The following is a 23,632-nucleotide window of genomic DNA, read 5'->3' as shown; positions in this document are numbered from 1 at the left end:
AAATGGGAAATCAATAAAGTATTTTTAATATAACTAAACAACATATTTTTAAAATAAATAACACTACGTTTTGTCATTATTTAATTAATTAATGAATATAGTTTTGTCAAGTAATACAAGAAGAAAATTAAAGATATAATAAGAAACGTAGAGTGACAAAAATTTGGAATGGATATAGGCAATGTAATTTATAACATTTTTTTTAACCACTGGTAATTAAACTGTGTACATTTATAGTAAAATGGTTTCTATTACAATGTTATGATAGTAGTACTATTGGAAGGGTTGGTAAAGAAAGAGCGGTAAAGCGAGAGAGCGGCAGTGGTTACTGTTGCTTGCTGTTCTATCTGGTAATTAACTATCATGCAATCAATATTGTACTTTCAACGTCCTCGCAGTTTTATGCAAGCTTCCAAACAAAATGCCTTTATTAACTTGATTCTGTTCTTTGATTTCCCTCAATATAGTGTCGACTTGTGATGTAGTAGCTCAATTATGTAATTCGAAACGGTTTAGTCACGACATGAAAGAAACTACATTATTAGTGAACATTAAAAATCATTCACTATTCTTACCTTAAGTTCTTTTGTAGCATTACAGTGTAGTTGGCTCTGGTGTTGGTCATACCCAAGGCCGTTCTGATTTAGTCACATTGTTTAATACAGTGCGTAGCGTAACAAATGAAACAGATGCCGGTCTTTTACAAGGTCTCATATCACAATAAGACTATTGTAACCGGCTGTATATATATTGGATTTTTATAGAAGCCAATGAGGGGAACCCATTTAGTGGTTGTAGATTGATTATTATTACTATTATTATTAAAAGTTTAATATTTCTTGCTATCAATAGAATCCTTGTTATCATGAATAAAGAAATTATTATAAACGTCAAGAGTAGCGAATATATTTGTCAAATTAAAATGTGAAATGTATATTTACCGTGATATTTATGATAAATGATAAATAAAAGAACTGTTTAACATAGTGCTATTATTACGTTTGATGAAATTCAGATTATGAAGATTATTTTAACATTCAATGTAATATTACAACAATTAACTAAGGTGTATATATAGTTTAACCTTTAACAATAAGAAATAAAACTGAATTCTTTAGGAATATCTACAAGGGACATTCAAATATTTTGATATTGAAGAAAAAATAAAAAAAATGAAGAAATAAAATTTCAGAGGGATGGAAGATATTTAAATTCATTGTTTTGTGAGAAAATCTAGAATGAGTGCGTAGAATATTCCTTAAGTAAAAGTGCAAAAAAAATTAAGTTTAGGCATTTTAACTTATATTTACTAAAAGAAAAATTAAAACAACGTATTACTATCTAATATCAACTACTTGCTGAATATGGCAAATAACTTTGACTCGACTAAAGATTTAAAATCACTGCTTATAACTATGTAAAACCTTGTGATGGTTATGTGTTGCGTTTGAAGGTCTTGCACGGTTTTACATTCTCTTAAGTGGAATCAAGTCTCTTATTAACGCAAGAAACTCTTTCCGGTCTATTAATTTGTAAAATTTCACAGCTGATTTTGTTTTTTTGAATGCTATTGGAAAAAATATAATTTTATTGTTTACCAGAATACTATATTATTAGAAATTTTTACAGAATTATTTTTCCACTGATCAGATTTTACTGTTCTTCAAACGTCCATCTTGAAGGATTTATTTCGTTGAAGCTACACCAACATTAAGCTACTATAATAGTTGGTAGTAAAAAATGATATCTCCAGAAAGATCGTCAGCCAAGAACAATTGTTTGAACTCTTACGTATTTATTGGCTGTTATGAGATCTTCAATAAAAATCACAATAAACTCGTCAGATAATCACATGCTCATTGTCAGATAATCGTACGTGAATATTGTTTACGTTCGTATGTTTATTTCAATCGAACTCATATTAAATGATCTTATTATAAAATAAAAGATCTTTTAGTAGTTGAATGCCCTAATAATAAAATACAGTTAATAGCCTCAATATTCAGAGCCTACTATTTTAGTTCCTTTGAAGTTTATTTTATGAACTAATTATAAATTTCAGTTGTTAAATAAATATACAACGCTTTATGCATTTAAAATAAAATGAACTGGATTGGATTTCAATGTTTACATTTATTTCATTATTATTATTATTATTATTATTAAATAATCTAAATTTTCATTTATTTATATTATTTGTTTACATTTAAACAAATTACAGTGTTATTTTGCAGAGTAAATGAAACAGAGTGGATAAAAATTGTTTGTTTTACTACAGAGTAACCTCCCCCCCCTCTCTGACCTTACTTTTCCGTCGATCTGCCGCTCAATTTCTGAGCATTTCCATCTAAACTTTACAGTAGGATCGGTATATGGATGCGTGCCAACTGCTATCTAAAGAACAGATCTAAAATAACAGTTATACAAGTCACTGCGTATTTGAATCATAGGGAATTTGGAATTAAAATTATATTTACGCATTAGTAAGTTACATTACTGTAAAATGTTCTGTTCATAATCATTGTGGATTTAATACTAATTTTACGAAGTGTTTCGTCAGTAATAAAAGTAATAAGTATGTTTAAGTTGCGCTTGTGTTTGGATTCCGTATACAATTATATCTTTCTGTGTAAAACAAAAGAAAATAAATAGGTTAGTGTTTTAAACGTACTAACCGATTCCTTAACGTTCTTTAACGTTTCTACTGTATATTTTGTACGTAACGTTTTTGTTACAAAATTATTATTAGTTTAAAATCTATTTGGTTGAGACAAGGAAGGTCCTCTCTAACTGAATATTTCCCATCTTGTTTGTTAGAAAAATAATTAAATTTAAATATATTTCATTTTTTTAAAAGCTTTTATTAAACTCGCTTTAGGAATAATCAAATCTTGCAACTGCTATATTTTTTTAACTATCGTATGAAAATCAATGAAATTTGGTACACGTATGTAACTTCGCACTACGGTGTCGGAATTTGATGTTACCCACCACCACGCCCCCAAATGCTACCCCTACGCTAAATTCATGCATTTAGTTGAAAATTTTCATTTCTCATGAATTATCGTATGAAAATGATTGAAATTTGGTACACGTATGTAACTTCAATGTGTAAAAATAAATATTTTTACTTTTTTAAAAGCTTTTATTAAACTCGCTTTAGGAATAATCAAATCTTGCAACTGCTATATTTTTTTAACTATCGTATGAAAATCAATGAAATTTGGTACACGTATGTAACTTCGCACTAGGTGTCGGAATTTGATGTTACCCACCACCACGCCCCCAAATGCTACCCCTACGCTAAATTCATGCATTTAGTTGAAAATTTTCATTTCTCATGAATTATCGTATGAAAATGATTGAAATTTGGTACACGTATGTAACTTCAATGTGTAAAAATAAATATTTTTACTTTTTTAAAAGCTTTTATTAAACTCGCTTTAGGAATAATCAAATCTTGCAACTGCTATATTTTTTTAACTATCGTATGAAAATCAATGAAATTTGGTACACGTATGTAACTTCGCACTAGGTGTCGGAATTTGATGTTACCCACCACCACGCCCCCAAATGCTACCCCTACGCTAAATTCATGCATTTAGTTGAAAATTTTCATTTCTCATGAATTATCGTATGAAAATGATTGAAATTTGGTACACGTATGTAACTTCAATGTGTAAAAATAAATATTTTTACTTTTTTAAAAGCTTTTATTAAACTCGCTTTAGGAATAATCAAATCTTGCAACTGCTATATTTTTTTAACTATCGTATGAAAATCAATGAAATTTGGTACACGTATGTAACTTCGCACTAGGTGTCGGAATTTGATGTTACCCACCACCACGCCCCCAAATGCTACCCCTACGCTAAATTCATGCATTTAGTTGAAAATTTTCATTTCTCATGAATTATCGTATGAAAATGATTGAAATTTGGTACACGTATGTAACTTCAATGTGTAAAAATAAATATTTTTACTTTTTTAAAAGCTTTTATTTTTAGTCTTAAAAAAATACAAAAAAAAACAACAAAAATATATTTATTTGATTACATATAAAAAATTATTTTTTAAAAAAGCTTTTATTTAACTAATATTAATGTTAACATTAATAAAACAATACAACATTTATTTTTACAACAATTAATCTTTATTTTCATTTTCAATAAAGAAGGAAGCGGAATTAACAAAAAATATATTTTAAAATGCAGCAAATGTCTATAAATATTTATTGAAAAACATTTTTATAATAAAAACTGCGCCACGCTTTTATTTAACTAAATATTTTCATTACTTTTAATTTTAAAATTGAATAATTATTACATTTATTTTTTTATTTTTATTTATTGATTATTTATTAGATATTTATATAATTTATTTTTTACTTTTCAGTGCATTTTTATATTTGTTAATATATTATAGTTTTTTGTTTAAAATTCTCAATTTGATTTAATTCTTATTTTTTACTTTTTAGAGGGTTTTTCTAATTTGTTTTTTTTTATTAATGATAATATTACTATTAGTTAAAAACAACTTTTTTAAAAAATAAATTTTTATATGTAATCAAATATATTTTTGTAATTTTTTTTTTGTATTTTTGTATTTTTTTTAATAGCATAAATAGTAATGGATATAAGTGAATGTTGGCAATGTTCGATCAAAGATGTAAAACCCCCATAACCGTAAACGTAAAGATCTTTCTAGTGAAATTTATTAGCTTAAAGATGCCAAAATGTTGATAAAAATTTGTTCCAGAATGTAGTTAAGTATCAGAACGAAACAAATTTTCCTTACAATTTTTATTTTACCAAGCCTTACACTAACACTATTTATGAAAGCTTCTATTAATTTTTCGTTGTTTTTCTCAGTAACTAACTTTTTTTTTTGGATTTGAATAAACATTAAATTAAAAAAACCTAAACTGATACAATGAAACTAATATTTCAGGACATCAGTCCAGGAAGTTATATTTTATAATCAGTGCGTAAAATATCAATATAAGCTATCATTAAAAGATATATATTTTCTACTAAGATCGTCAGAATATTTATATTGAGAATAATTATTATCTACCTTTCTTACATTCATCATAATTAAATCACATGGATTAACGTATTTCACCCATCGGGTTGGTTAGTGGTGAACGCGTCTTCGCAAATCAAATGATTTGGAAGTCGAGAGTTCCAGAGTTCAAGTTCAAGTAAAGTCAGTTATTTTTATACGGAATACTAGATCCATGGATACCGGTGTTCTTTGATGGTTGGATTTCAATCAACCACACATCTCATAAATGGTCGAGCTGAGACTGTACAAGACTATACATCATTTACACTCATACATACCATCATCCTTATTCATCCTCTGAAGTAATACTTGACGGTAATTCCCGGAAGATAAACAGGAAAAAGGAAGTTTTAACGTGTTTCGGATATATTCTATTTTCAAAAGTAACAAAGTTTTCAAAACTTTTCAAAAAGGAGTACAGCGAGTTTAGAAAATAGAATATATCCTAAACGTGTCAACATGTGATTTTAGAGAATATATTTTGACAATTTTCGATTTAAAACTACGATTTATATAGTTTTATAGGATTTCAGGGTGCAGTATCCGATTTTCTCTGTAGAAAATTTAAATCATTTAGGAAATTTCAATCGTTGTAATAAAACCAAATGTTTAGGATATTTTCACATTTGCCCACTACAAACTAAAACCTACCATCACGCACAATTTTAGAGGTTATGTTAGTAACACTATCGAACTTTCTGTTAATTTTTTTTGTCTTTCTTAGGAAGTTATTTTTTATCGGGTGATCTCCATGTAAGGAGATGTATTTTTGGAAATAATTTGTCCTGTTAGATGAAATTTATTTTTTTGGAGATGTGTTTTCTTAAAGTAGAATCCGATTTACAAATTTTTTCAAAGTTGTTCTTTCTATTAGAGTCAAGGCTCTATTAATATGACTTCCATTAACTAGGGACTACAATATAATTTTTATTTCTGAAGTATCTTTCCTTCTATCATAGCTTTTATAGTAACGAAAAACCTTTTACATCAATTTCAGATAATACGCTTAATTTAATTTTAAACAATTCTTTAAAGTTTGAAGTAGATTTCCGTATTTTTATCGACCTGTTCTTATTATTTATATTTTACAAGAACATAACATTCGTCGTATTGATTTACTGGGTTGAGAATTTTATAATTCTCAAGTTTTTAAACTTTTTCTTCTTTATAACTCTATTTTTTCTATAATTCGTTTGAAAATCTGCTACCAGAATATCTTCGTTTTAAAAATTTTTCGATAACTTTTAGCTTCTTTGATAAGCAGTGATTCCCAAAATGTGTGTTATGGAGCTAAGAGCTGTGAGTAATGTATAATACACAATTCTTCTCAACTACCAGAAAAATTAAATATTTTAGAATTAAAGTTTAATATTTGAACTGCATATTAATACATATGTGTTTGATCGTCAACAAATTCTGTACTTTTTCTGTAAATAATTTTAAATATCTTTGGATATAAACCCAAAACTAAAGTTCTAGTCTAACTTCGGATATCGATGAAGAATATTTCTCATGTAACGTAGGTAACAGCAATGTAAAAATTCCTCGCATGAATTATGATGACCAACTACCTGGTGGGTTCCATACTTAATTTTATTGCTAATCAGATCTCATTATAATATCTCTACAGTAACACAGAACTCAGATTCAAATCCATTTAAAGATACCACTAACTTTAATCTTTATGTTTTAAATGTACTTTAGTTTTGAAAATCAATTAAACGCACTGCTTCTGATTAACTAGTGTTAACGCCGGGATAACCGTTTTGGCCTCAGATAAACCCGGTTTGTTACGAACTCTTCTGTTATTGATCAGTCACTCTATAGTAAAACAGACTGGTATAACTGTGGGTATATATATAGTTGTTAAATGGGTAAGCAGTTAGTTATTTTAATCGCTAAATTATTGAACATAAGACAATAAAAACACGCTCTTTGTCGCTAAATTATTCAGCATAATACTAACTAGAATAAAAAACGTTTAGAAGGATCGTAAATGATGCGAAGTGTTGGTTGATTTTTTTTGTAGACGAGTAGGATTGAGTACTACTTTTCTTAAAGTGGTGTAGAAATTTAGAAGAAAAATAATTAAGTTGTTTAAACAGTTAAGGGGCTCATAAATTCAACTCTTCAAGTGTCTACTTGAATTAAAGATAGAATACTATAAATTTTATTCAGGGGACTTCAACCTTGAACTAGTATAAGTGTAACATTTATATATATATATATTAATTCTAATGTATTCTTGTATGTGATCTCATTAATAACGTCTACTTTATAACTAACCATGTCTTGTTTCTAATGTCTTATGTCTAAACATTCATGTCTTGTCCTTCTTTGAATGTTGTAAAATATTGAAAAAAATAAAATTCTAATTTTAGATTCAAAGCTATGTTTTTTTTTTTTTTTATAACATTGACCACTGAATTAAATAAATACATCTTAAAATTTATGTTTTACATAAAAATTTTATTTTATTATGGTATATAAAATTGAAACTATATTTATACATCGTTTATGACCTTTGTTATTTATTTAATTTATTTTATTATTACGAGTATGTTGTTTTCAGAATGTTTTTATTTTGGGAACTTAATGACGTAGGCTTATATACAATCTTCATTAAAATTTGTTTATTCATGAATATAATTGTTTAAAATAAAATTATCCGTTAATATTAATTCTTTTAAGGAATTAGCATCTCGATATTTTAAATGATGGCCGATAAAATTAAAAAAAGTCATAAAGACGGAATGAAGAATACTAATGCGTTATATAAGACTAACGTAAGAATATGATGGAAAAACCTTTAAAATCCAGTTTTTCAAGGCTGTCACTGACGATTAGCCTTTAAAGGATTGCTAGCAGCGTGGTTAATCAGGTATTTAAATTATTAGTGAACGAAGTACATTGAACGAAGAGTGAACGAAGGAAAATAAAGCACAGTGAACAAAGTACAATGACGAAGTAAGTATTTATAATTGAAAATAAATTAAATGATTAAAAAAAAAATGGAGTAACGGCATTAATGATATATTAATAATACTTATGGATAGTATGATGTAATGCAGCATGAACACTATTGTTCAAGCTAATCTAGAGATGTCTCTAAATTGTCATCTCTAAATCAGGGTACTGTTGATATCCAGCATATTTTATTTTTGTGAAACTGGTTTTCTGTGCTATACTGGTACTTTTAGCTAATTTAACGAGTAATTGTAGCATTACATGAGTAAGGTTTTGCGGTAGCCTTTGGTAGAGTTGCTTTGATATGAGGAGGTGTCCGTCCCGCAACCTTGTCTAATACTCTACTAGTTTTTTCCCAGAAAATTTTGAACAGAAGACACTGTATCAATTATCCATTTAAAAAGAAAATAATAGGATATTTCTGCAGTTTTGAACCTGTAAGAAGAATCTATGAGTAGTGGAAACACATTATAAAAATTGAATTACTGGAAAAATAAGGAGAAATTATTACAATACACTTTAATAGAACACCAAACGGCATAACTGTTGATAAAGGTAGAACAAATTTATTATTTATTAAATTGTAAAAAAATAAGATTGAGCACAACTGAAACTGACATCCTAAAACAAATTCACATTCTGCAACTATAATGTTCAAAAACCAGGCTAATTATAGCTCAGATTTATCATCACTTTTTAAACCTGGTTTCTTTATCAGTCTTGTGATGATACCCTGTGATGTTGATCACATATAATGCTGGTTTTAATTAAATGATTTTTATATAGAATGGTTATGATTTTTCGGATATTATAAATAATTTTATAGTTCTTTAAACATTAAAAGAAAAATAATTATACAGACAATGCTGTGTGCGTGTGTGTGTTTGCGCGTGATGGTATATGCAAGTGCACCCAATGTGAGTTTTAAGTAACTTTGTGGCCAAAACAAACAAAAAATTGTTGTAATTTCAGATAAGCATGTAATATTCATTGTAAATTAACAGTAAAAGGTAATATTAAATAATTTATTTAGGTTTTTTTTTTTGAAGAAAGATCCAGAGTTTGTTAAGAAAATCTTTATTAAGTTCTCTCTGCAATTATAATGAATTTATTTTTAGCACTTTACTGACGGAAAAATAAAAAAAACATATTTACTAATTTTTTTGTTAATATTTTATGTATTGAGCTAATTAAAGAACATCAGCTAAATCATTTCCAGAATAAAGATTAAAAAAGGAAATGTCTAAATCTATGACTAATATTACGAACAGAAATGGGGATAACTAACAGTAAGTCATGCTGATATTTTTAAGTCATTATTTATTTTAAAAACGTTTAGATTGTACGTTGCTGACTCAGATACATTTTAATCTGTTTGGATTTTATTTTAAAATGTCTTCCAATTAAATAGCAAGTTAATAAATTTAAATTAATTTTTTTTGTTCATTTTAGGTTTTATAAATTTAAAGAAGTTATTTCTTCAGGGCAGTCAGTTCAATTTTTATTTTGATCCTTTGGGAGTAAAAAATTTCAAGACTTCTTGGTAGATGTTTAAGAACTGATAAAAAAGATTTATTTTTAGAACTCTGAGTTTGAAAAAAATAAACTGGTAAATGGGTATATAAGTAAATGATTATTATTGGGCTTCTAACATCGGTAGAATTATTTTATACAGCTATGACTAGCAGTTAATGAAAATTATTTACCAGTGGTGTTTCTTTTATGATGACGATGTACGAACGTGTATACGTTATAAGTATACGTTATATACTTACATATACTTATACGTATATACTTATACGCGTTGTATACGTTATAAGTTGTTTGTTCATAATTCTATGCATTAATAATCTTTAATATATCTGAAAATAGCCGATTGAAAGTCTTCTTTTCTTCAAGTCAAATATTATGAACATAAAGAGTTGGTTTTTTGCTATTATACTGTTGTAGCTCGGTACGTTATGAATATTCTTGAAGTTTATTTATGTTTATTCAGCATTTAAAAGCGGAAACATCCTTCGTCATTCTATAAATGCAGCTACGAAGTAAGCAAATGAGAACGAGACACCGATGACAACGTAGCAACAACAAAAGATGTGCTAAGTATTGTTGAACTAGAATTGCGGGAGGAGTGAGAGAGCTGGCACCGACCGCGTCTATCCTTGAAGTACTGCTGTTATCAGAACCCCGTGACTGACAGTTGAATGGCAAACAGAAGCTGAGATGTAATCTCCTGGAGTGCATACAACGCGCTCGGCCGGGTTGCACGAATTTCTATCCGTTGCACGTCGTTGTACACGCGCTGTCTCATTAATACAGCGAAATATCAGACAATTCATTGTAAGCCGGCCATTTTTTTCAACTGAAAATAAAATAAAAAAGGTCATTATTATTAAAATATAAACAATGAATAACTCTCCTTTCTTTATACTTAATGGATTAGAATATAATAATAATAATAGAAAAATATTTTTTATTTTATTTTTATTCTATTCACGTAACGCTTCAATTTATCTAAATTTAAATGGTCACGCATGGTTCCCTTAAAAAATATTTTGCAGCCGCTTAGCTGTCTGAAATATGTTTAGGAGATTAATATCAATTATAGAAGGAGATTAATTAAGTTTCATCACATTTAAAAATTATTATAGCATTGCTATGATTATTACTTAGCATTATTAGGATTATTAAGCTACAGAGGCTGTACGTTTTATTTAGGATGATAAATTATCATAGGAGTGTTATAAATAGGTACAAAATTTTTTTGGAAAATTTTTATAGAAATTTATTCCTTTACCAGAATTTAGTTTTACCAAAGTATTAGATAAGATCTATCTAAATTATATATGTAATACAGTTGCTATAAACTATTTGATTTTCTATTAGGCTGAAAATCAAAGAACAATTAACATAAAATTTAAAAAAATGTATGTAACTACTACGGTAAAATATCTGATATTATTTATCATTTAATATAAAATGAAATTAATCAGGGTAATATTTCATAATTTTGAATATACCTGCTCCTCTCATTCTACAACCATTTTCTATACGCGCGATTGTTCTGAATTGTTGGAGTAACTTTTATTTCCTATAACCAGTAAAATATGCCAAAATTATTGTTTCTCTTGTTTCATTAAATTTAAAATTAATAATAATAATAATACTGAAAGTAAATTCAGTCTTTGTACTGCATTATTAAAAGTCAACCAGATATTCCAATATGTAAATTTATAATTGTACGTGTCACTCTCCAATAAAAAAGCATGTTGCGTTTGTTTGTTGTATGTGCTCACTTTTTATTTTGAATGAAGCACACAAACGATTCATTCGTTCGAAGATTTATATTTCTTAACACAAACGATTTATCTAAAACGATATTTGTGTTTTGTGGATAAAAAAGGAATACATTGGAATTAGAGCTGGTGTTAAAAAGAATTAGATATCAACAAACAGCTAAAAAATGTTCAGTATTTTGAAGCTTTTCGTTGTAAAACCTTTTTGAACGTTAAATTTATGAACGTTATCCAGTTACAATTGGCAAAAAACATTTAACAAAATCATGTGTAATAAAACATAAACCATGTAAAATTTTTTCGGCGGGCCCTAGGCCCTCCTTTTTTCTAATATTTAAACAATAATGGTTTTTAATGATGTTATTTTTGGTTCTTAAGAGTGGGTTTTAACAATAATTTTAGGAATAAGGTTCTTTGATGCCATAAGTAACAAATTTTTTAAGTTTATTTCTACAAAAAAATGATTTTTGTTAAACAAAACGTAGTAAATTATGCTAAAATTTTATATCAAATAATTTAATTATTGTTTAATTAAGTAATTACTCTTAACAATTTTTATTGTAACCAAACAACAAAATTATTACAAACAACTATTTCGTAAATGCTATAAATGAAAACCGTAATTTTTTAAAAATAGGGATGTATTATAGGTAAAGTTTTATAAATTAAACTTGCAAGGAAATTGCAAACGATTATGTTAAAAATATTTATAAATGCTACTAATCAACAAATTAAGCATGAAAACTAACTTTAACTTTCTTATTCCTGGAGCCGTTAAGCTGAATAGCTGAACAAGCTGTTCAGTGAATATCCGAGAAGAGGAATTTACTTATTTATCCAGAAACATTTATTTTTCCTCATAAGATTTTCGTTGAAGATTATATTTAGGCCGATTAATACAAAACCATGTATCAGTAGTGTGCAGCTACTGCCCCGGCTAAAAGTTCCTTGATATTTCAAGAGTTGCTGGAAGAGTAGACACATACTGCCACATACTGCATAAGACTTTAGGCAATCATTTGACTTAGTTGTTTCGATTTTTTGTACTTCTGTGAGCTTTGACAAACTGTCCAAATCTTTTCCTTATTTTTGCCCTACTAATCTTGTCATAATTCTTAAGAAGATTGGGTTCTGTGGATCTAAACTCTCAGGATGTAAATTAAATCAGACCCTTCTGGGTACACGTTCAGAATGCTGGTATCTGATATATGTAACGTTAATGTATTTTGCATACACAGACTGACAGATATCACAATTTTCTGAGTTTGAGATTTATAAAATAATCTCCGAAATCGGTTGAGAAGTTTTAATAAAATGAAAATATTCGTAACTACAAACTTTAAAATGTTCTATGTATAAATGTTACGCTTTAAAATATCTGATGTAAATTGTATTATTAAATATAAAATTTATGAACTTTAAATACAGTAAATCATATTTTACATAATTTTAATACTACTGTACATTACTTTTTTCATAACAGAAAAATAAAGAGATTCGTTGGAAATAGTAAAATTAGCTAATAAAAATTTTACTTTTTGCTGTGTAAAATATATATTCATTATAAATTCGGTATAAATATATATTCGCAGTCACTAATACGAGTATCATGATTGTTATATGAGATGTGCGTGATTTTCTGCTCATGAATATTTAAACTTGCAATTATTAAAAGTGGTGATGGTTAAAAATAAAACTGGTATCCTAAATATCGTGTTTCGGCATTATTAATTAATACAATCAACATCTTAAGTAGGATGTTAATTAATTTAATTTAAGTCAATTACTATAAATTGTCAATTTGTCTTTAATTAAACGTTTTGGATTTATGAGATTAGTACTTCTTATTCATTCATTACAATAAAATAAAGAATATTTACTTTTTAATTAAGAAAAAAATTACCTAAAATAAACATTAAGTTTACTTTTGAGTACGTGGAGCTTTAAGTAAACAGAAAATGTATTTCATTCCATGACTGAGAGAATGCTGGCATCTCAGTTTTCGTTTTCTCCCCTAACAAAGGGTTAGCCGTCTGCCAATTTCGATCTCAGCAAGACCCTCTCTTGTAGATCTACCAAATCTTTGCTTACCATCGAAATGTAATACTTTGCCTCTTTGTAATGCGATTCCTTCTATGCATTAGAATGCTTAGAATTGCCCCTGCAAATTACCCTGCATCCAAAACATTAGGAATTCCTTCGACAGTCTTTTCAATATTTAATTCCCGATGGATATCACTGGTTTTTTCCCTTAACCTACATCTTTTTGCCGATCATAGAATCGACATTTCCGATGATATGACCCTTTTAATCGCTCTTCTTACACCACTAAATTTCTAAGCCGAACAGTAATACCAGAAAAATGATAATTTTATAAAATTTCAATAAAATTGTTTGAATGCCTTTTTTTAAGGTCACGTATTCCACAAATAAATTTGAATTATTTCATTATGTCATTATGTTTTCATCATGTTTTAGTCTCCATATGTCTCTCAAACTCTTGAATAATATCACGTGTTAGATAATTGAAATCTGTGACATTCTCCATTACTTGATCGCCCTTAAGAACTTTAACTCTCAACAGGAAAAATGCTATGTATTTTAGACTGAAATTTAAGTGGTATATTCCTTATTAATCTGATTGGAAGATTGTTGTTGCTTATCTTCCGAATCATAAAGGATCCCCTGATCATCGGGTAATATTTATAAAATGTTTACGGATCACTATTTCAATACCTGGAACATCATTCTGATTCCACTGCCTAGTAAGGTTATGATCAATGTAAGTACTGAATAAAGTTGGAGACAAACTTCAATGTTGTTTCATGTGTGGATTTACTGTAACAGGTGGCTGGGGATGTTCTGTTGTTCCGCTTTTTATAACCTTTACTGAATGTTGAAGAAAATCACTGTTAAAAATTGACAACCACCATTTATTTTTATTGATTTTTTAAAAGGTTTTATTGCAATTTATGAAGGCTAGATATTTAGTTACCGAAATTCGTCTCTTTTCAATTTCACTTTATTAATCAATACTAGTAGACTTAATTGCATTATATATATTTACTGTATCATAGGTAAATTAAAACAAAAAATATTAAAGATAGAATCGAACGTGATTATACTGAGAATCCTTTAAAAGGAATGTATTTTTTTTAGTAATCTTTACTATCAATATAGTAAAGATTAGTAATATTGCATTACTGCAATACTTTAATGTTAATTATAGTAATTTTTATCGTAATTAATATAATACTGTAATATTCTATGAGTTATAGAATATTGCATGATATTCTGGTGATAAAATTTATTCAGTAGTTTATTTTTGATTAAGTTGATTTAATCCTGTTTGTTAAATATATTCTCTCAAAAAGTCTAAACAGATTCGGGTAAATTTTGATATTTCAATCTAATATAATGATGCATATATATATTTTACTTTCTCGTATTGCGGGAAACTAAAGTTTTCCCTTCTATAGCTACACAAGAGCTACAGAAGGGAAATTATTATCATCGGTCTAGTTTGGGCATATGCAATTTTCACCGGATCTTAACATTTTCATTCCTAGGAACCCAAAAACTGGATGGAAATTTTCCGGATGTTCTTATGTACGTGTGTGTGTTCGGTGTCTCACATCTTATATCTCCAGAACTACTGGACCGATTTTTACCAAACTTGGTCAGGTTATTTCTGTATATGAGGCATTGATACCATTAAATTTTCAACTTAAAAGGTCAAGGGGATGAGGTTGTAGAACAAGGTCACCCTCAGTATCTTGAGATTTCGCCTAATTAAGGTCTTATTTTTCTTTCGCACATTTGTTAACAATTAAAAATAATAATTCTACAAAAAAAATTCAAAATCACACCCCCACCTCAAAAAATGCCATAACTAATAGCTACTCTCTTTTTCGTAACCATACTACTCTCATTTTGTGTTTAGCCTCCATAACCACCGTAAGGTATTATTGCAGAGGATGGTATGTATGAATCTGAATGTAGTCTTGAACAGTCTCAGTTCGACCACTCCTGAGAAGTTTGGTTAATTGAAACAACCACAAAGAACACTGTTATCCACGATCTAGTATTCAAATCCGTTTAAAAGTAAACTACCTTTACTAGGATTTGGACCTTAGAACACTGGACTTCGAGATCACCTGATTGCAATGTCGAGTTAACTATTAGACCAGGTCGGTTGGCCCTAACTAATAGCTAAGAGGTTATAGCTAAGTGTTTAATACCCCCTGTCATCACAAGGAGCGCTAGTATAGCACTGACTTATAGGATTACAAAAAATATTATATTTAAATAAAATTATAATTATTTTAAATTAAATTGTGTGTCTTTGTGCGTGTAAACCGTGCATAAAAAAAAACGCTTGTCGGGAAAGTCCTACAAATGTGTTGTCAGCTTTTTATTAAGTTGATTATTGAAATGTCGTTTTCTCTTGTATATTACAAAATTTGTTGTATTTCTCAAAATATCTACGTGTACTATTATGTGTAAACAACGCATCTACATTAGTTTTACTATTGTATTGTTGCTTTTCAAGTAAAAGAAGAAGTTTTAATGTTAGTACAGTATTTATGATAATTTAAAAAAAAACCGTTGTAATTATTATTACATATTATTATTGTTGGATAAAAAAATTTTAGTCAGTCTATAAGAATCACTTATATCATACATAAGTTTATGCTGAATGTGAGTGTAGCATGCTGCCCTTCATATGGCTAGAAAAGCATGGATGTACGAAAGAGATACAAGAATTAGTACACTGGATTTTATGTAGAATCAAGAAAGAATATTTGGTGTTGTAATCTACAGAAAAGTAGATCACCGATCTATCTTAGTGCACTTTAAGTTATTATGGTACTGTGAGTACGTAAAAGGTGTAAACTCCGTATCTCATGACAATATATATATAATATATATATATATACATACAAATTGTTCCTCAATCGCTTGATTAGTTTAATCAAGCGATTGAAGAACAATTTATCTGAGATGATGGCTCGGTAATTGCAGATTTAAAGATGTTTTCCAAACTGCCATTTTTAATATCTGTCCACGGATATCCTTAGTACAAGGGTTGTTATGATATTGTATTGATTGTATGATAATCCCCCAGTAATATCAACCTAATGTAGTTAAAACGGTAACTTTAGAAACCTTTTAAGGATGATAGTCGAAAAAACAATAAAAACAAGTTACGTCTTATACGGTTAGTAAGTTCTGTTTATTATTCCTAAATTTCTGAATATAGCCGTAGAGTCCTTTTATTTCTACACAAAGCACAACAACCTCAAGCTCTATATACATAGGTATTCACATGTATGGTGTTTTCTAACTATCGTCGTCCTTATTCCTTCTATCACCTCTTCTCATACGTCGTCCTTTTTTACACCGTCTTAACGGAATCCAGAACGAAACGTTCTACAGTATCCTTTAATCAACCATTCTTTACTGTACCTGGTCAAAGGTAATTTTCTTTCTTCTACTGTATCAACATCATGTGATGTATACCATGATTTCTTATTCGATCTAAATGAAATTTTTAACAATTTCTTGTCTAGTAAGTTCTATTAGTTAAAAAAAAAAACACAATAATAATTCGTTTGAACAGATTTATAGATAGGAAAAAAGTGTTTTACACTTTAAATTATAAGGAATATTAGGAACATTTGCGTGAATTCTTAAATTTTCTCTTATCTCATTTATATGGAATAATAATTTAAAGAGAAATTTAAGTAATAGAAAATTTGAATTACCTTTAAATGTTTTACTATTAGTGTATTCTGTACTTTGAAATTTTTTATCAAGCTTCTAATGTAGTACAAAGTTGATGATGGATTTGATTATATGAGAAATTATTTAGTGAGAGAAAAGAGTGTATGATGAGTCAGTATATTCGGGAGCGAGGCGGATACTGTTCTGTTTGTCTAATACCCAGCGTGCTAGTGCGTGGGATTGCGTATAGCCGCATACAATATTATCTACAAACACATCCTCCCTTCAGCGGTCTTTTCTATACTTAATTACCAACTGAGGAAATAATGGTTTCAAACCTATTTCATATTTGATGCATCAAACTGGGTGGTCTTTTCTTATTACCGACCCTATGCTGTTTGATCGATACTCTTACACTTATGTTAAATATTGTATTCCTCAATGATAATTATGTCATAGTTGTCATTTATATTTTAATATTGCACTTATATTATCTGATTTTAAGAACTCGTAAAAAATATTTTTTAATTTATTAAAAGGTCTATCTTTTTCTTGTAACTATTCATGAAAAAATGTGTACTGATAACTTATAAATATTTCTTTATAATTACTGCAGAGTTATATGGATAAGTAGTATGCTTCTGTTTATTATTATTATGATCATTCTACGTAAGTATATTTTTATCCTTTTAATGAGGTTTTTTTTTTTAAATAATGTTACAAATTGTTATATTTTAAGTATATTAAAAAAAACTACACTTCTAATTCTTTATCAACCGATTGAGCAAAACATTTTCGAAAGTTAATTTTTGGCATTTCAGTTTACTGTAAGCGACTTCCAGGGATCGACTGAACGTTTTTCTAGAAAATTATCCATGGTTCTCCCATCAACCATTAAACGAATTTCGTTAAAGAGAAAAAGAATATTTGAGCGATATCATAAAGAATTACTTAGTTTTTCTTTTACCTTTACCGTCTTCGTTTTTGTTATTCAAACTTTCAGGATCTTAAATAAAAAAACGAATTTATCATCTATTTATGCCATCTATAAATTTAATTAATAGTTTTTCTAATAAATAAATAATTACATTATTAAAATCTATTGAATGCCTATGAATGACAAAAACTGCCAAGCCAAATTAATAATCTAATGATCTTCAGTTGAATTACTTTTGGATTACAGTAACAATTCAATTCATTATTAGTAGGATATTTGATTTAGTAATATCTTTATCATACGTTTTTAATACATTGGTGTACATATACCATATGTATAGGGTTTCCTGTAAATATAAATACACACATGCGCACGCGCGCGTATATATATGTATATATATATATATATATATATATATATATATACCTACACAGGAGTATGCATGTGTAAGTAAGAGTGTGTATGTTCATGTTTCATTTAAGTTGGAAGAGTTTTATATTGTGAAGAACAAAATATGTTAAAAATAAACAAGTTAACTTATATTTTGATTTTTTTTCTTTTATTTAGGTACTTAACCATTGTGTGAAAACCGTATGGACTAGGTGGAGTAATAGAAGGGAAGCTCTTATCATAATGTAAGTGTATAAGATTTAACATAATTTTGATAATATATTGTCTTTTATTGAAGAATAATGAATTATTATTATTATTATTATTTTGTTTAATACAGATGTAAAAATTTTCAACATATCTGGAAGACATTAAATGAAACGATGCTATACGTGATCTACATTTTTTGTACCAATACGTTTTGGTTTTTTGTATGAAATAATTTTAATTTTATTAATGGTACCGGAAGAGTAGAATTAAAAATTAATTCCTTAGGTTCCTTAATCAATTTGGTATTTATCACACCCTACTACCGGATGGTTGTATAAATAAATAGGAGGAGGCCACCCGGATATATTTTATTGTTTCTGATGTGGCCTCGCAGACGGAGGATAGTGGTGTCAACTTGGAACTAGGCCTCGCATGGATGTGCGGTAGGGTCTTGATAGTAGGGTGGATGATGGTGACCTGCCTCGATTGGTCATTCAACGGTGGCTTAAGGAGATGTTTACGTCCGCTGAAGTGCTTGAGGACGTCAGTAGTGTTGACGGATTGGGGCATCTGCGAAAGGATTGTCCAACAGAGGCCAAGTGTTCCTTATGTAATATTCGAGAATATTCGTTAGGGCTGGCTGCAGGGCCAGCACCAAAAAATAAGATCTGTCGCCTGTGTTTTGGGGAAGACCTGGGTTGGGGTAGCCCCATCCAGGAGGAGTGTACCGCTTAGGTGTCCCACTGCCGATGATTGGACGGAGATTCCCTTCAGAATTCAAAGTGGTGGGGTAATGTAAGGCCGTAGTCCCGATGGGGGATCCCGCCGGCATAAAGATCGGAGTCCCGGAGAGAGATTCTGTTGCCATCGCTTCAATAGATGCATGGAGTATATTTAGAAGACCGAGTCTCGGCTACTTGGGGAACATTAGTTCTCGACAAGGTAGTTTGAGGCGACGGCATCCCCTGGAGCTGAGTATATGCTTAGTTGCAGGTCCGGCTCCAGGACGGGGGGATAAAAAGCGAAGAGCTCAAAAAAAAAAATAAATAGATAAATAAATAAATACACTCACAAATTGTACATTGTATTATAATTATGCATGTATAGGGAAATGTGTGTAAGTGTGAATGATTGTCATTGACTGTATAAATTTCAAGGTCGTAAGTGTTAATTACAATATTACTGTTAAATGAATTCGCATAAGTAAAATAATTTACTAATAGGTAGATATGAATGAATTTATTGACATTCTGTAAGTATTATAATACTGACGTGTAATGTGTACGGCGTTATGGAATAAACAAAGTTCAGTTTTCAAAACGTATAAAAATTTAATTGGAATAAACGCATACTCGTTTGACTGATCAATGTTTGTTGTGGTGTGACACGCAATTCCTGGGGGGAAGGACGTACATCCCCAAAATATTATGAGAACGGTTTTTTTCATCATAGTATTTTCAAAAAAAAAAAAATTATACTGATGAAATGTATATGGATTAGTTTTTATTTCGTTTGAACTTTGTCGATTAATTTTTTTTATCAACAGTTCTGAATATCATTCTGGAAAGTATCAGATACTTTCGTAAATTTTCTTTGATACACTAATAGTATATTGTGGCAGAATAAAACATTTAATTCTCGCTTTTTTGTGTACTTCTTAAAATTTTTTTCAATGAACCAATATTGATTTTTAAATCAATTTTTTTTGTGAGGATATACTGGTATTTAAGAATTTACAATGAAAATCATTACAAGTTAGTGTGTATAAGAGAGAAAGAAAGAGAGAGAGAGCGAGAGAGAGTGAGAGAGAGAGAGTGTGTGTGAAAAATGTTTTACTACTAAGGAAAGTGTACATAAAAATTATATAAGTAGTATCCTGTCAGTTTCTGAACTCTCATCAAACATGATTAAACGCTGAGAAGAAAATTTTAATTCTTATAAAGTTGATAAAAACTATACTTATAAATTTATCGATAATCTCATGTATATTTAAATAATTAATTTAATGGCACAAAACAGATACAAAGTACTATTTTACAGAAAGTTGGAAATTTCTGTTTGTCTTCGTTAATTACTAAATCACGAAATGATGACTTGATACATTTTCTGGTTAATCTTGAGAGAAAAATAACGAAACTCTTTTCTTTTGAACTACAAATTCATTGTGAATAGTAGATTTCTCCAGCTGGAAAAAATAAAATAATGTTTTATATACCTTTTCAACTTCAGATTATACTCACTAATCTACTTACATATAATTAAGATAAAAACAGCCACTGTTATAGAAACCTTTTAAAAGTACTGAATATTTTAGTCAGTAACCTAGTAAGAGTGTACATAACTACAGATTAGTTTAATATTATTTAATTAATTCTCATATTATTGTAACTCAGCTGATATTATATATTAGAAATAATATTACAATTTAAATAATAAATCAGCTGTTAAATATTAATTCAACTGTTACTTTTCAACAATTAAAATTTTTTTATTCTATATTCAGGTTAATTTACTGTGCATGTCCGTCAATACATCAAACTAATAAAATCATTAAATTAATTACGGATTGAATTAATGATTTAGATCTTTATTCTTTAGTGATTTCTTTTTTTATTCAAAGAAATATATAAATTTAAAAAAAAATAACTTCTTTAAAGAAAATTATACATCTTTGTTAACGATATTCAGCTAGATGAACTAGTACGACCTCTCATTTTTTATTTTATTATTACGATTTAAACATTCTTCTGTACTATAATAACGAATAAAATTAAATGGATGCTTGATGAAAACCCATACTAGAATCTTATTAAAAATCAAACCCCGAATCCAGCTGATCTCATTACCAGCTTAACACACTGGTGGTCTAGTGGTGAACTCGTTATCATAAATCAGCTGATTTCGAAGTCGAGAGTTCTATGGTTCAAATTATAGTAAAGCTATTATTATATGGATTTGTATACTAGATCGCGGACACCGATTTTCTTTGGCGGTTGGGTTTCAATTATCACACATCTCAGGAATGGTCGACCTGAGACTGTTTCAGAGTACACTTCATCTAAATTCATACATATCATCCTCATTCATCTTCTAAAGTAATACTTTACGGTTGGTTCCGGAAGCTAAACAGAAAAAGAAATTGAAAAAAAGATGGCAACTTGTTAATCACTCTACTAGCTGGTGGTCCAATTTTTACATTATAAGAAATGTATATAATTTTTGTTACCTTTAGATTTCCCAGCAGAGTGCAAATGGACCAATCTTATTTTTTTTTGAAGATTATTTCAACATATAAACTCGAAGCTTGTGCCTGGAAATATGAAATGAAAATTTTATAGCGTATGAAAATGCCATGCCTGACTGGAATTCAACCCCAGGACCTCCGGATGAAAGGCCCGAGATGCTACCAATGATATCACTCCGCCACAGACATCGGCGGATTAAGGCATTTAAATTGACTATATATAATGTGGTAATCCTAATAGTTTAACTGGTCACACCTACTTAGACTAAAATTTGATACCAATTAGATGTAGTAGCAGATATTTTCTGAAAACCTCCATTCACGGTTCGTAAAGTTATTTTTAATAATGACATGAGCAAATATTTCTGCTCATAAGATCCTTAAAAACGTTATACAAGAGTATAATGTTTTTAAGGATCTTATTCTATCTATGTTTTAAGGTTACTCTATCTGTAATAAAATCTAAAATCCTGCTAAAACTTGTGTCTGAACTTTTAGATACAATTGTAATCACAGAGTATTATATTAGATTACTAAAAGTTTGAAACGGACTCATATATTTTAATTCACTCTATTTTTAGATGAAGCAATGTTATTAAACATCACTGTTGATTTTGAAGTAATAATAATCTCATTATAGTCACGCGTTCGGATTATTCTCAAGTCTAAGAAGTTTCAGCAGGAATCGACGTCCGTTATATGTTAGGTGCCTTCATTTCAGATGGTAATTTTACAATAATTTCTTAACATGAAATATTAGTAAGTTCTACTATTTATCTAAGAAAATGTTGGCGATAGTACAGTAACCAATGATTTCAGCAAAATCAATCCCTATCTCATTATTCTCTACAGTTACGAATAAACTTTAAATAAATCATTTCCATATTGTTTTACAAGTTGTACAGAGACATTGAGTGGCTAGGTCACCAAAATTGTTTAAAATAAATTATGTATTGGGATAAGATATATGATATATAGGATAAGATAGGATGATTAAAATAGATGTAAGACTAATTAATAACTGTTCGTATACAATAAAATGTGTTACAAGTTCCAAAAAACCTTGAAATTAATTCTTCAGATTAGTGCGTTGCCAAGTCGCTGTAGTGGAACAAATGGAAATATGGATACTCGGTTTTATTTATTAGCATTATTTTTGTAAATCTTTTAATGTAAATTTACAACCCAGAGTAGTCATTGAATAACATAATTCTAAATCAGAATGTATTGATTAAAAAAATTAAGTTTTGAATTATTATTTAAATTTACAATTCCCATAAAGAAGTTAATTATTTTAAAAAATTTGATCATAATTATAAGTTATTATTATTATATTTTACGTATTTATTTTTTAATTTAATACAAAGGCGTAACGTACATTTAAAACAGTATTATTCTTCATTTTTACAGCATTCAATTTCAATTAAATAATATTGGTTTCGTATCTTCTTACGAAATATATTGAGGTTTACGGAAGAAATTATTCAACCTGTATTTATTATCTCATTTTTTCTTCTTCCTAACCAGCTGATTTTTTTCATGCTTAATGAATAATATCATGTTAAGAGCATTCTGAAAATTAAAAAAAAACTGTCATTATCTTTCAGTATTGGTTTATAATTACATTCTGATGTTCTTTAACATTTCAGGCAACTTTTATTTCGTTATGTTTATCTTCAATTCGCAGGTGGATATTCTTGAACATCATCGTTAATTACATTTTCCTGTTAATGTTTTTTTTTTTGTTTTTTTTTTATAATTCTTGTTAGGCATGTTGGTTTTTACTCTTCAGTT

The 23,632-nt window shown here is 28.7% G+C and overlaps 1 long non-coding RNA gene across 1 annotated transcript in view; it reads left to right on the top strand.

Annotated features, from left to right (window-relative positions):
* Positions 1-23,632, top strand: part of LOC142321054 (uncharacterized) — a 131,616-nt gene that overhangs the window by 83,332 nt on the left and 24,652 nt on the right. The window contains exon 2 of the long non-coding RNA XR_012755560.1: positions 18,562-18,629. This is a non-coding gene — a long non-coding RNA (uncharacterized LOC142321054). The remainder of the gene's footprint in view (positions 1-18,561; positions 18,630-23,632) is intronic.

Source organism: Lycorma delicatula, chromosome 3 (genome assembly GCF_047948215.1).
Source record: "Lycorma delicatula isolate Av1 chromosome 3, ASM4794821v1, whole genome shotgun sequence".
Classification (NCBI taxonomy): domain Eukaryota; kingdom Metazoa; phylum Arthropoda; class Insecta; order Hemiptera; family Fulgoridae; genus Lycorma; species Lycorma delicatula.
Note: the sequence above shows the minus strand (reverse complement) of the source record. Positions and strands in the feature narration are given on the sequence as shown.